The sequence below is a fragment of the Pongo abelii genome, chromosome 7 (genome assembly GCF_028885655.2).
Source record: "Pongo abelii isolate AG06213 chromosome 7, NHGRI_mPonAbe1-v2.0_pri, whole genome shotgun sequence".
In the NCBI taxonomy this organism is placed as follows: domain Eukaryota; kingdom Metazoa; phylum Chordata; class Mammalia; order Primates; family Hominidae; genus Pongo; species Pongo abelii.
Window position 1 is genome coordinate 23,029,776 of NC_071992.2, and position 15,082 is coordinate 23,044,857.

General features: G+C 43.9%; 1 long non-coding RNA gene across 3 annotated transcripts in view; it reads right to left on the minus strand.

Moving 5' to 3' along the window:
* The window catches only part of LOC129060917 (uncharacterized), a 31,009-nt gene extending 20,694 nt beyond the window's left edge, over nt 1–10,315 (minus strand). For 2 of the 3 annotated variants that reach the window (XR_008527812.1, XR_008527810.1), the window contains exons 1-2: nt 10,120–10,315; nt 9,472–9,560 (exon numbers count right to left, since the gene is read on the minus strand). This is a non-coding gene — a long non-coding RNA (uncharacterized LOC129060917). Of the gene's footprint in view, nt 1–7,977; nt 8,085–9,471; nt 9,561–10,119 lie in introns of all 3 variants that reach the window. The other variant, XR_008527811.1, reaches the window with a different exon arrangement.
* Between the last annotated feature and the right edge of the window lie 4,767 nt (nt 10,316–15,082).

Sequence of the window (15,082 nt, forward strand, 5' to 3'; positions counted from 1 at the left end):
AAAATACCCCTCCACTTGAAAGTAACCAAAAGCTACCTTTCCAACTGGCCCACCTGGCAGTGGTTTGCACAGTAACTCAGTGGAATTCTCACAGGAAGAAAAATGAGTTGTTGTACAATGAATCCTGATTTACAAACTAGTCAGCTTTGGTGTGCACCTCGCTTGCCCTAAATGAACAACTGCGCACACATCACCAAACCGCTCTGAATCTCAGTTTCCTCCTCTCTACGTGGGGGATGGTGACTTCCCTCCCTGTCTCGTGGGGTCCCTGCCAAGATGCTACTGTGAGAGAACACCATGAAAGACCTACAGTGCTGCTTAACTAGGACGCATTATTAGGAAATCTAGAAATCCCTTCCTGAGGACACACACGTCAGCATTAGCTTCTCTTTTAGGTAATAAACAAACAAACAAACAAACGAGTTGGTGGCATAATCACAGCTAAATTGGAAACGCTAGCATTATCCAGAGCAAGCTATCTATCGAGAGAAGCTGAGAGGCCTCGGATGCACAAAATCGTATTTCCCCAGGCATAGGATTAATTAAAACTATCAAGTGTTCCCAGCTTTTTGAAATTAACTTTGAAAGTGTTTGGTGTGAAGGGATAAAGAGAGAGGCTATGTGGAGGGGGGAGGACAAGGGCGGGGCTGCTGGAGGGAGACACATGCCAAAGCTGTGTGTTTGTGTTGTTCTTCTTAGGAGAAAAAGGAAAAAAAATGAAATTTTAAAGTTTTTTAAGGAAGGGACAGAAAAATAGAACAGTATGGTATTCACCCCCTACCCCTCACATGCATTGCAGGTTCTTTCTTCTCTGATGGATGTGGGTTCAAGACTCACAACCCCAGCATCAAGGCCAAGTGCTGTGGAGGTAGGTAGGGGATGCAGAGACTGATCATCCACCCTTTCACTGTCCACCTCTGGGCTTTGTTCTTATTTGGTCTTTTTCTCCTTTGCAAATAAAACTATTTCTGGCATTTTTCTATGCTATTGGACGATGGTCATGTTATGAACAGAGGCATAGAGAAGTACCCAGGAATCCTTCATTTACTAGCTGTGTGACCTCAGCTACGTCACTCGCTTCTCCCCAGTTCTCAATTTCCTTACCTATAAAATAGGATAAGAGGGGAAAGAAGTTTATTCGTCAAGAAGCCCAAGTGGAACTTTGGGAGTGAATCACATAACACACAAAGGATTGCCATACAGCACAATAAATTCTTCCACATTTCACATTTACTCAAACTACTTTAAGCCAGGAAGAGAGCACTGCTAAGCCCTGCAGGTGATGGCACAAATGACATCTTTCCTGTTGGGATTCTGTTTCTACATGGCAGGGAAATGCATTTTCCTTTTTTGCTGTCACTGCAATTCAAACTCCCAAAAGCATATCGTTTCCTTTTACTCTTCCTTTGGTGAGCTTGAGGTTTTCTCCCAAGCCCCACTCACCAGCTGCTTGCTCCTCAGGACCCACAGATCTTAGAAGGAAGCGTTATGAGTCCCTAGAACTATATTTGTCACCATTTCCTATCTCCTCCCTCTGGATCTGTACCTCCAAACCTTAGAGATTAGGAAGCTTGTAGATTCCACCTTCTGGAATGAAGGAATCTGCTTCTTTGTGTACTAAATTCCTACTTGCCTCTCCAGTCATATCAGATATCTTCCCCTGTCCTTCCTAACAGAGATCAGATTATGGTCAGGTTTGCTATTCTTCTTTATTCAGCCATACACTTCAAGGGAGAACAATCCTGCTGCCTTTCCAGTACAGGGAGTTTGTCTTGATTGGTCTAACCCAATCATGGAAGTCCTCTCCGACTAGCCAATGGTCAAACAATGGACATATTAGTTCTGGCTAGTAAGAGATGAAGGAATGTTTGTTGAGGGTTCTGGAACCCTCCTTTTGGAAAAGAGACTGCAGGAGAGAAAGCATTCTGTTCCAAAAATTCTCCGCCTTTTTGGAAAAGAGAGCAGGAGAGAAGGCATTGTTTGTCCTTGGGCATCTTCAGGTATGACTATAACGCCTAATGAGGACAGCTAGACAAGAACAAATACTCAGGCCGAGGACAGCAGCACAGAATGGGAAAGTAATTCTGAGCCCTTGACATTACTGAGCTGATTAGCCAGCCTGTGGGTCACCCTACCTCTGGGTTACATGTCACATGAGATACTTCTATTATTGTTTGAGTCCATTTGAGATGGAAGATCTTCTTACTTGCACCCTAAAGCACTCAACAGATCCACCAACTCCCATTTTTCCCAGTGGGTTTCCTCAGTGCCTGGTTGTGGTCTCATCATTCTGAGGGTGGAGCTTGCTGGTCCCATGTCTGCAGGCTGCATGAGATGTGCTGGTGCTGCTGGGGAGGGGACACCATTGAGGTCCACATCTCAACAACATCCCACAGATTGTCAAATCCAATTAAGTCTCTCAAAATGTTTCAAATCTCTTCAAGCTGAATCATTTCTTGCTTAAGTAATTACAACCACATTTCTAAATAATTCTCCTCCTACCAATCTTGTCCCAAGTCATGGCCATGTATTGTGAGATAGGAAAAATCCATCCGGTTCTACCCTCCACTCAGTCGCCTCTGGTCCCCAAAATCTGTGGAGATTTCTCCCCACCAGCAACCAATCAGTTGCACAGCAGACACCAGCTGGGTGTTCTACAATACAATTGAATTCAGACACAATCTACCTGGTGGAAATGTCAGATCCCACAGTTGGAGGACTCAGTCCTACAAAACTGCCTCCCACTTGAAATGCAATTGCAAGTCACAAGTTGTGGCCTGTACTTCTGACCAAACTGCTGTATATTGGGGGTTCCCAAAACCCCCTCCTCAGGTTTAATTTGCTAGAGTGGCTCACAGAACTCTGGGAAACACTTTACTTACATGTACTGGCTTAATATAAAGGAAATGAACAGGATACAGATGAACAGCCAGATGGAAGTGGTGCATAGGGAAAGGTATAGGGGAAGATGCATGGAGTTTTCATGTGGTTACTGGGCATGCCCCTCTCCAGGAACCTCCACGTGTTCACCTATTCAGAAGCTCTCCAAACCCAGACTTTCAAGTTTTTATGAAAACTAGCTTCATTACATAGGCATGGTTGGTTACATCATTGGTTACTGGTGAACAACTCAACTTTCAGCCTCTTCCTGTCTCCAGGAGGTTAGGGGATGGAGCTGAAAGCCTCAACATTTGGTTGGCTCTCCTGGCAACCAGGCCCACCCTGAGGCTATCCAGGAGGCCACTGAAAGTCGCCTCATTAAAACAAATGATTCTCCTATCCCCTAAGAAATTACAAAAGTCTTGGGAGTGCTGTGTCAGGAATTGGGGAACAAAGACCAAATATTAGAACAAAAGAGTCTCCTAGTGCCCCCCCATCTGCAAGAATTTTAGGAGCCATGTCCAGGAAATGGGGATAAAGACCAAACATGTGTTTTACAATATCACACCATAAGAGTCCACATCTGACCATGGTCCATCTCCTATCTAATAGCTGCCATTGTATACAGGATAAAGTTCAAGATTCTTTGCATGATAAAGAGGATTTTCATGACTGGTTCAGGTCTCATTTCCTGTCTTGTCTTCCACAAGACTACGCCTTCTCCTTTGTGCTCTAATCTTGCCAAAACGGACCCTGCAGGCCCTTTGTTCCCCTGCCTCTCTGCTTTTTCCCATACACCTTTGCGTGCCAAGATTGTTGTTTCTTCCTTTTGCACCTGGCTAATCCTAATGACTCTCCAAGATTCAGTTCAGGCTTCGTTTTCTCCTAGGAAACTTACTTGAACTGCCAGGATGTTCTATATCTCATCCTCTGGCCTCCTGGAGAGCCCTGTGCATCTCTAGATCTTTGCATTTACCACGTCCTATTAAATATTTCTAAAATTAAATATTAAATATTTCTGCTTGAGTCCATCTCCCCCACCAGACTCCAAACTCCTCAGATAGGGCAGCAACTGTTATTTATTCTTTTCTGTCTAGAACATAGCATAGTGCCAGGAACATAGTGTGTCCTTAAAAAAAAATACGATTGAACTGAAATTTTGAATTTCACATTTCCCAAGCACAAATATTTAACATGAAGAGACAAAACAACCACAACAAAGTATATCCCCTGGGGAACGTCCAGATAAAGGAGAACTACATCATTCACTGTCCCCATTTATGAGAAAAGAGATTATTGACTGGAAAGGGAGCCTGGCCTAAGAATTTCATACAGGACAAGTTAAACACATGTGTTATTTCAAAGTTTATTTCAAAACTAGTCCTTTGTGATATTAAAATTAAAAATAGGATAGATGACTCTACTGTTAAATATATATATATATATATATATATATATTTATATTCACAGGTTTGTTAATAAATGGCAAGGCCCAGACCAAACTAGGCAGAAAGAGGTAGAAACAAAGATAATTAACTTGCTCTGCTTAATAAAATGGAAGAGGTTTGTGTTTTGGGCTGACAGCTCAGCCAGTAAGGCACATGCCTTGAGAAAGAGGTAGGATAGGCCCTTAAGATGTAGAGGTAGGTTATGAAAAAAGTGGCAGGAAAGGCCAAAGGACTTTTGGAAGGGATGTGTAATATTCAATCTGGGGTATGCTATGGTCTGCATGAAATGTTGTGTCCACTCCCTTCACCCAAAAAACTTTTTGTTGAAACCTAATCTCCAATGCAATAATATTAAAGGTGGGACCTTTGAGAGGTGATTAAAAACTGACCTTTGGGGTTATGAAACATGTCCAACATAGGTCACAAAAGCTGCAACTCATGAGTGAAATTAGTGCCCTCATAGAAGAGGCTTCAGGAAGGATGCTTGCCTTACTGACATATGAGGATACATGGAAGATGTTTTGTATGAGGAACAACCCCTAACCAGATGCCTAATCTGCTGACAATTTGATCCTGATCCTCCCAGCCTCCCAGACTATGAGCAAGACATTTCTATTGTCTATAAGTTACCCAATTTAGGGTGTTTTGTTATAGTACCCCAAACAGATCAAGACAGAAATTGGTATCAAGAGTGGGGTCCTACTGTAACAAATACCTAAAAATGTGTAAGCAGCTTCAGAGCTGGGTAATAGGGAGAAGGTGGAAGAATTTGGTGGTGCATGCTAGAAAAAGCCTGTGTTACTGTGAATTAAACATGCCTTGCATTCCACGCTAAGCATGTGGGAGTTATTTGTGTCCTATTGCTCAAGACCATCACCAAAGTCTGATGGTGAAAATTCAAAAAATTGCAACCTCAGGCATAAATGGGTTAAGGATGGTTCTGGTGAAGACTCAGAAGAGGAGAGCTGTAGATAAAGTTTCAGTCTTCTTAGAGATTACCTAAAAGGTCATGAGCAGAAAGCACAAATATGAATGATAAAGGCCGTTCTTTATCATCCATAAAGAGGTTTAGATGGGAATGAGAAACATGTTCCAAGAAACCGAATGAAAGGTAACTCTTATTATAAAGTGGCAAAGAATTTCACTGAATTGTATTCATGTCCTAGCATTTTGTGGCAGGAGGGACTTACAAGCAATGAAATAGGATATTTGGCGGAAGAACTACCTAAGCAAAGCAATGAGGCTGTAGCATGGCTTCTCTTGACTGCTTATAGTACGATGTGAGTCAGGAATAATGAATTAAAGACAGAATTCATCATCCAAATGGAGGCAGAACTTAAGGATTTGGAAACTTTTCAGCCTGCAAGCAAAAAAAAAAAAAAAAAGTGAAAATATGTTCAGGAGAGTCAGGAGAGAAAAATTAGGCTGTATTCAAGTGAATGTTTGATAAGGCGATTAATATGGGTGGAGAGAAGCTACACGCTATACATAAAGACAAAGAATGACCCTGAAGTCATTACAGAGACCTCCAGGGCTACTTCAGTGGTCACAGGCTGTATGTGTTTAAATCAGAGGCTGTATGTAAATCAGACACAGCCTCCTCAAGCCTGGCTATAAAATCTGGTCAACTCTCATTCTGGGCCAGAATTCCCATTCGGGAGCCCCTCTCTCTCACAGGAGAGAGCTATTCTCCTTTCTTTTTTGCCTATTAAACCTCCACTCCTATACCCACCTCTTGTGTGTATGCCTACTTGATTTCTTTGGTGTGAGATGACGAACCTTGGGTATTTACCCCAGACAATGATGCCGTTTCACAACCACATGAGGTAGGACCCAAGTAGGCACTGAGACTGCAGCAGAAAGTGAACCAGAGAAACTTAATCTCCATCTCCCTCATATATATGCTCACTCCAGCCTGAAATGATGGGTTTGATGCACAAACTTCAACAGTGCAAAAGACAGGAGCCTACTATCAGTTTCTTTACATAAAAAAGGGAAGGATGACCCAAGACTAGAGGACTTGGAAATACTTCGGTTGCAGATTTAAATACACAAGCAGTATGTTTATACTACATACGTCAATCAATGTATGTATTTATACATATAGGTATGTATGTGTATATGAACATAGATATATATACCTTTTAAATTTTAAAACAAATTTGTAGTTAATTTATTAACTACTAATTAACGACTACTATGTTAAAAGAAAGTGTAGTTTATACACTTTGCAACCAAAAGTGAAATGCTAAATCTTCAGTAAAGATAATTAAGTAAAAACACAAATGTACTGTTTTTTCTCGTGACTTGTAAACCCCGAACTTGGTGCCTTACTTAGCAATTCTTTTTTTACTGCTGTCAGCTTTTCTGAGCAGTTAAATTCTGAGTGATCATTCCTGCCAGTATTGCCTGAACTTCACTCTAGCAGAGTCACAAGCTCTCGCCTCCCCTTACTGGGTGTTTTCCTTGGCCTTGGAGTTTTTTTTTTTTTGGTTTGTTTTCCTGGAAAACCTTTTAGAAATGTTGTTCAGACACTGCTCTTTCTCCTTACCTTTACCTGTCCCAGCTCCCCACAGCTCAGTAGGACCGCTGATGCCCTCTGCCTGCAGCCCCTATTCTGCTCAGCCCTGCCAGGGATAGGAAGCCCTTGTAATTCAAATCAACAGTCCCTTACTGAACTGAGAATGCATCCCTGAGGCCTCAGCCCTATCCCAGTGCTCTGGAATCTGTCTTACTGCCTATGAGCCTGTATGCCAAGTGCCAGGGGAGAACTGTGGCTTCTCAAATCCACAGATACCTCAATGCACATGATTCTCTACTCTTCCATTGTGTGTGGCTGAACTTCTGCCTCTCTTACCCTAGTCAGGAATTTAATTCCCACCACAACCAGTTATGTGCCCAGATCCTCAACTTGCTTGCTTCCCCTTGGTGTCCTCAATTCTTGTGGGCCTTTGCAGTTGTGTGTTGCTTCCTGCAAACCACGACAGTGACTGGAATTATGCTATTGCCAAACATCCCAGGTATTTGATGAGTTGGACTCTCCTCTCTGCCTGCTCAGTGCACAGAGCCCACTGAGTGGAGCCAGAACTTGGCATGCTGGTGAGAACAGCACTGAGCCTCCCCTACCCAGACTCTGTGATGGTTAATACTGAGTGTCAACTTGATTGGATGAAAGGATGCAAAGTATTGTTCCTGGGTGTGTCTGTGAGGGTGTTGCCAAAGGAGATTAACATTTGCATCAGTGGACTGGGAAAGGCAGACACACCTTTAATCTGGGTGGGGACAATTCTGCCAGCTCAGCCAGAATAAAAATAGGTGGAAGGATGCAAAAAGCCTAGACTGGCTTAGCCTTCCAGCCTACATCCTTCTCCCGTGCTGGATACTTCCTTTCCTCGAACATCTGACTCCAAGTTCTTCAGCTTTGGGACTTGGATTGCCTTCCTTGCACCTTAGCTTGCAGGCAGACAGCTTGTTGTGGAACCTTGTGATCATGTGACTTAATACTCCTTAATAAACTTATAAACACATATACACGTATATGTGTGTGCGTGTATATGTGTGTGTGTATATGTGTGTGTGTGTGTGTGTGTATATATATATATATGCTATTAGTTCTGTCCCTCTAGAGAACCCCAATACAGCCACGCACCTCACCCAGCCAGCCCTGCCCAACATGGATGAGCTTTTCAGGGACTTTCCCTCTGGGGCTCACAGTCCTTCTCCTCTGCTGATTCCATCAACAACCTCAGAATGATGCTGGGGAAGTAATTTAGCAGACACAGTTTAGCAATTTAGCATTTTTCTGGCCTTTCTTTTAACAACCAGGCTGTTATTCAAAAGCAAAGTTTAGCCCATATGCATAGCATACATGTACTGTATTTATGTGTTAAATACATTTCTTCTCCACCCATTCCTTGTTGCTTCACTTACCCAAATATTATCCAGGCTTTAAGGGTCTAATCATGAGTTGCCTCCCTTTTAAAGACTTTTTCTCCATTTTAAACCCTATTGATCTCTTCATTTCTTAGGACTACTACTAACATAATTTAAATCTTGATTTTGCTGTAACTCCTCCTTCATTTTCCTCAGATCTTTAAGTGTGTGTGTATGTTTGTGTGTGTTTCCAACCAAAACTATAAGCTCTCAGACTGCAGAGGTTATGCCTTACTTTCTTGTTTTCTCTCCCAATATACTTTTTAATAAGATTATTGCCAGAAAAGGAAGGCCTTGGCCTCAAAAGCAGCAGTGGTGAGTCCAGGTGCAGTGGCTCACACCTGTAATCTCAGCAGTTCAGGAGGCCAAGGCAGGAGGATCACTGGATGCCAGGAATTCAAGACTAGCTTGGGCGACACAGCGAGACTGCATCTCTACAAAAAATTAGCCAGGTATGGTGGCTCAAACCTGTAGTCCCAGATACTTGGGAGGCTCAGATGAGAGGATCTCCTTAGCCCAGCAGGTGGAGGCCCCACGCCAGCCTGGGTGACAGAGTAAAACAACATCTATTAAAAAAAAAAATAGATGTGGCCAGGTGCGGTGGCTCACTCCTGTAATCCTAGCACTTTGGGAGGCCGAGGTGGGTGGATATCCTGAGGGCAGGAGTTTGAGACCAGCCTGGCCAACATGGCAAAACCCAGTCTCTACTAAAAATACAGAAAATTTGCAGGGCATGGTGGCAGACGCCTGCAGTCCCAGCTACTCGGGAGGCTGAGGCAGGAGAACTGCTTGAACCTGGGAGGTGAAGGTCACAGTGAGCTGAGATGGTGCCACTGCACTCCACCCTGGGCAACAGAGTGAGATACTGTCTCAAAAAAACAAAACAAAGAAAAAACAACAACAACAAATATAGGTGTAAGTTACGTGTGACTTTGTTCCAGTGGGCAGACATTACAATGTCCTGGAAGATGAGGTATGGAGTGGAAAGAGCTGTTGAGTGGACTTAAAGAAGGCAGTGAGCTTCCTCACAGCAGGTCAAGGAATATCATCAGGTGCTCCAGATTACCTCTGCTAACTTTTCCTGAGTCTCAGACAATAAAACCCAAAGCCCAAGAAGTTGTTCCAGCCCAAGATGGCCACATTCTCTCAGCAAAGATACTGTGCCAAAAACAAATCACTGCCAAGCCCCCAGTTTAAGCCCCCAACCCACCATTATGTCATCGCTGCTGCAAATCAGGCAAGGACTGGAGCCAACGTGCCTCTTGTTGGGTAGAAAACAGATGGCTGGACCCGAGAAAGCTGACGGAAGGAATCACAAAACAAGTATCAATCAATCCAAGCAACTCGGCATTAGCAAACAGACGCTTCGCAGCTCTGGGCAGGGCTCTCTGGTGGCGTTTTTAGCGGCTTTCCTAATTAAGGATGAGCTGTGGAACTCATCAGCCACCCTACGTCCCTGTTAAATGTGGCAGGTGGCATCAAGAGCCCCTCCTACTATGACTTCCCAGTTGTGCTCAAGAAGGGCACATTAGTGCCAGCCAAGGATCTGTGAACAGAAACAGAATGGAGGAGGAATTTAAAGGGACATCATCCCCCAGAATAAAGTCCCATTGGCCTTCTAGGCTGTGTGTCCCAGTCCAGCACTTCTGTTGGTGGGTCGAGGTGAATTCTGGCTCTCTGATGAGATGCAGATTCCAATGGCAGTGCAGATTCTTCCAGGAGAAGGGCCCCCTGTTACAGCTTTGGTGATTCCCAAAGCACTTAGCATAGTGCTTGAAACATTGACAAATGTTTTCCAGCTTGATCCATTGGGTTTTATTTAGAATCCTAAATGTTCCATTTTGGCTGTCCCACTTACCTGGGTCTTTATCCTCTGTCTACTTTTAATACTTTTTGCATATTTCCACTGTGTTGGCTACATCTCTGAAGTACTTAAGGAAGACAGCCAGGACTTATGTTTTCCTCTGGATCCTTCTCTCTAGTACCTGAATCAGGAATGAGCAAATCATAAGCTGGCCATTCATGCTTGCTAACCTCACTTGATGTTCAGGACTGACTGTGGATGTGGGTTACGCCCATAAGTCTCTGAGGCCTGGGTCCTCTCTTGCCACTTGCTCTGTTGTTCACCTATGCCACTGTATGAGGAATGCTATCACCCTACTAAACTCCATTACAACATCAGGGGGATGTGGAGTCTTTGTGTTCCCAGTTTAGTAATCGGAAGGGGTCAATGACCTTACATCAAGCTCAAATAGTCATTTTACCCAGAGTACAGAATACTGACTCTGACGTTTCTCATTTGTGTAATCCTCATGTGATCAATTTTACATTATTAAACTAGATGAAACCTGTAACATGCCCAATATGGTTTCTGAAACGCGGAAGATTCTCCATTTGTGATTGCAAATTTAAGATTTTTTAATTATAAGAATTTAAAGACTTTATTCATTGCATTGTAAGATTTGTATTTTTTTGAGGTCCTTAGCTTAGGTTCCCATTGGTGAAAAGGAAAAGAATACAAAATAAAGAACTTTTTGAAAAATAGATGAAACATGGCTATGACCTCACCGATTTCCTTCTGAATATTTGGATTTTAGACTTCAAGAGTGATGAGAGTGATTCTCTGATCACTAGTGGAACCAAGTTTATTGCTTTCAAGGTCATTCTGCTTTATTCATGTTGTTGCTACCTCTTGCAAACCATAGTGATCCCGATGTGTGAACATCAAGGAAAGACTAGACAAGCAGGTGTGATAAATCCCAAGAGGCAGGTGAGGGCAGGATCCCACAGCAACAAACTTAGGGTAAAACATGGATCGCCCTGGGAAGCAAAGGACCCTAAGGTGTGGAAATCCTAAACTCAGTGAGAATAGATCAGGAACAAGACAATGGGAGCAAAGAGGTCAAGAAAAGTCAAGCTCCGATTCTGCCAACCAGATCTCTGCCCAAAAGATGTGGTCCTATGTAAGGACTGTGTGTACGATTGGACTTTTCACCTAACTAGAAGCAGAAAACCGAGTGCACTCGAGAAAATTACAGGACTGTTGAGAAAGGTAGAACACCAACTACGGATGTGTTCTGACTCCACTTGAGTCAAAGATAGGGACCCAATGGGGTGGTGATACAAATGGCAGGTGGTCCTCATTGCTCTAGTCATTCAGATATGCCTGCCAATGGCAGTGCTGGGAGTGAGGACTGGAGGTGTGCATGGGGTGACCTCTCAGATCCTTCTCTCCATTTCTCACCCAGACTCCCCTCCTGCCCACCTGCATTGATTCTGGAGTTCCATGTTGCTTCTCCATGAGAGTCTGTGGGTGGACAGCCTTTATTAGAAGGGGATGATATGTGATAAAAAAAATACACATGAAATCAATTTTGCAAGGGCCTAGAAAGAGCCATAAATGACAGGTCCATAGATAGTTATTTTTAAAAATCCAGGTTAAATATTCACCAGGCTGAGTGGGTCAGTGGTCTCAAAGCCTGCTCCCATCTGATTCTTGAGGCTATTTCACTATTTAACAAATATATACCTGACTAAAATTCTCAATAGACCAGGAATCAAGGATTTAATGAGAAAAAACCAAAGCCATCTGAAGACATCAAAAAAGACAGAGATGTTCTTAGAGTCTGATTGGGCTGGTGTTCCCTGCCTCCACCTGACAGGCTTGCCTTCAAATTAATTAAAAAGTCAAATTTGACTGTCATCCCAGTATCTGGTGAAGGAGCAAGCTGTCCATAAATCACCTTGCGTTTGCATAAAAATTTTATGCTTTTCTAAGTGCTTTATCATCCATTGGCTCATCCGAACTTCATGGCAACTCTGCAAAGTAGGCAGGCAAAGAATTGGTGAAACAGCCATAGAGAATGCTGGAGCCAGACTGTCAGAGTTGAAACCCTTTCCCAGCCTCTTCCCAGCTGATGACCTTGGCCAAGTGACTGACCTCTCAGTACCTCTACCTCCTTTCTCCATAAAATGGGCACAATCATAATACCTGCATCAAAGTGTTTTGGGAGGAAAAATAAATGAGTTGATATGTGTAAAACAGTTACAATAATGCCTGGTAGATTTTTTTAAAGCTGGAAAAAATATTTGCCTTCAATTATTATTGGTCTCACTTTATGGTTGTATCCTCAGCTTTAGACCCAGAATTACCACTAGCTAGAAATTCACTTAAACACTAACCTCAATTTCCTCACATACAAAATGAGAGCTTATCCCTACCTACCTCATAGACCTCCTAACAGATACAGAGGATAATGCATCAGAAAACGCCTTGCAAGCTGCAACAGGTTATACACTTCAAAGAATAGCATTCCTTCCGTGTCCTCCCAATAGGGATGGATCTGATATCACCAACCTGGCTAGGTTCTACTCTCAGACCTTTACAGAGGGCAAGTGGATATTGAGAAACACCAGAAAGGGAGCTGTTATTGATGCTTTACCCCAAATCCTTTGTTCCCTCCAGCTCCCACCAGGACCAGCCCAGCATCATAAAGCAGAGAGGAGCAGAAGCACCTGCCTGGAGGGGTAGGGTGTCTCCGCAGCCCCCAGCAGATGTGCCAAAGCCCAGTAAAGGTTCTGAGAGACAGGCCCATCTGCCACTCCTGCCTGACAGCTAAAAAATTCTTCCAGCACCGGAGTGTGTCACAACCTGTCAAAGATCAGTTTGATGTTTACAGTCCAGGGTGAGGAACAGGTCTGATGTGAAACAAGGCAGCCGCAAGGTTGTCTGAACCCTGCCAAGGCACGAGTCAGGGCTCCGAGAGGGTGAGAGAGGGGAGGGCAGCACATACTGGACCCTCTCTGTTTTGTCCTAAGTCCTCACCACATTATTTTTTTAGGAAGAGATGCTGAAAGGAAAACCAAACACAAATTGACAACATCAAATTTCAACCAAACTGTCAAGCAAGCATGGAGCATTCCAGGAACGCCAAGAAGTGGATTCCCAAACATGATGAGGTGGGAGGCACATGGCATCTCATCAGGGACCGTTAATTCTCTTCTGTAGGACCTTCTCGGGGACAGGGGTCAGGGTGAACAGGCTGTGACCCCTCCTCACGTGTCTCCCTAGCAGTTGAGCTGGTACCCTGCTCAGTACATTAAGGCTCTGCATGATATTTTATTTGAAAATGAGATTCTTCAGCTAGAAGCACAGACATAAATAAATATCATGAGTCACTGTGTTCTGAGCAAGATGGCCCAGCTAGAAGTATCAAGTCACCTCCCTAACACTACTAGGATGCCCTCCACGGGACCCCCTGTATTTTTATTATTTCACCACCAAATATTTGTGCACCAAACACTCTGGACAGGTACCAAAAGGCTAAAGGTTTTACATCCAGTTCCTTCTCTTAATAGGTTTACAAGGAGTCTGAGGAGAGGACATATTCTTCATCAGAAGATACACCCAGGAAGTGGGCCAGGCCTGTGTGTTCCAGAGCCAGGGTAGCCAGCACAGGCTTCCTAGGGGTAGTGGGGCCAGAGCAGTGCCTGCGAGACAGGAAATCATAAAGGAAGCAGAAAATAGAGAAGAGGCAGGAAGGGATGGCATCTGCAGAGGAATGCAGGCTTAGATGAGCAGAAGGATCTGGAGGCAATGAGTAGATGACCTGGGAGTGGAGGATTCCTGTAACAGAGTAAAAGGGATGGTGGGAGGAGAAGCAAAGAATAATTCTCAGTCTATTCAAAGACACAAATGGTCAAAAGAACCCAAAAGCAGTACATGTGTGACCTATCTGTGTATTAGAGTTCAGGTTGTACTGTTCAAGCTCCTCCTCCACTTCCACTAGGGATGGAGACAAGAGAAGGGAACTGGGGAAGGGACAGAAAAGTAAAGAGGGGCAAGTGTGAGGTTTGCATGAAGAGGCTCACTGATGTCCTTGCCTTTCCCTGCTTCAGCCCCATCCCATACAGGGCACATAGCCCAAGGCTGGACCCCACACCGAGACAGGAGATGGAACTGAGATAGAATCTGAGGCCAGAGTGGATCACGGCAGGAGGCGGGGCTGTGACTTGCACGGAGTGTCTGCAGGAGGGCTGGGGTGGAGTGGGAGAGGGAAGCAGGGACCCCGATGTTCCTGAGCCACAGCCCCTCCTCACACCCTGACTATGCCCCGCCAAGGCTGAAGCCTTGCAAGTCATGTCCACTCCTAGGGAAAAAAGCAATGCAGTCAAACCATCAAACAATCACCAAAAAAGCAAGCAAGACATTTCCTCTGTTCCTTTTTGGGGCCTCAAGAGGATGGGGCCTGGGACACAGAGACACAGGTTCACTGGCAGGAACACAGAAAGGAACCCGCAAAATGGCATTGTGGCCCCTGTCCATACTACTAATCCAGACTTAGATTTGCCCACATCTATATGGACCTCTGCATTCCGTCTACTCACCTGCACCTTCTCGCATGAGCAGACACGCACCAAGAAACACATATAGAAATGTGAGAGGATCCCCAACACCTATCCCCCAGACCTCAAGCACATACCCTCTGGCCTAGCATCTGATCTTCAAGCCTAACAAAATTGCAAGTAAGGAGGATAGGGTTGCCAGATAAGACACAAGACACCTAGTCAAATTAGAGTATCAGATAAGCAACAAGTCATGTTTTAGTCTAAGTATGTCCTAAATAATGCATGGGATATACTTATCCTTAAAAAAAAAAAAACACTAGATTTTTTGCTTGTCTAGAATTCTGATTTAACTTATATCCTGTATTCTTAGTGGCAGCCTTAGAAAGATGACAGGTGGAGGTGAGGGAGTAGGAGAGAGAAGATGAGGGGAGGGAAGGAAGAAATAGGCAGGCAGTAGCTTTGTTTGTAAAATA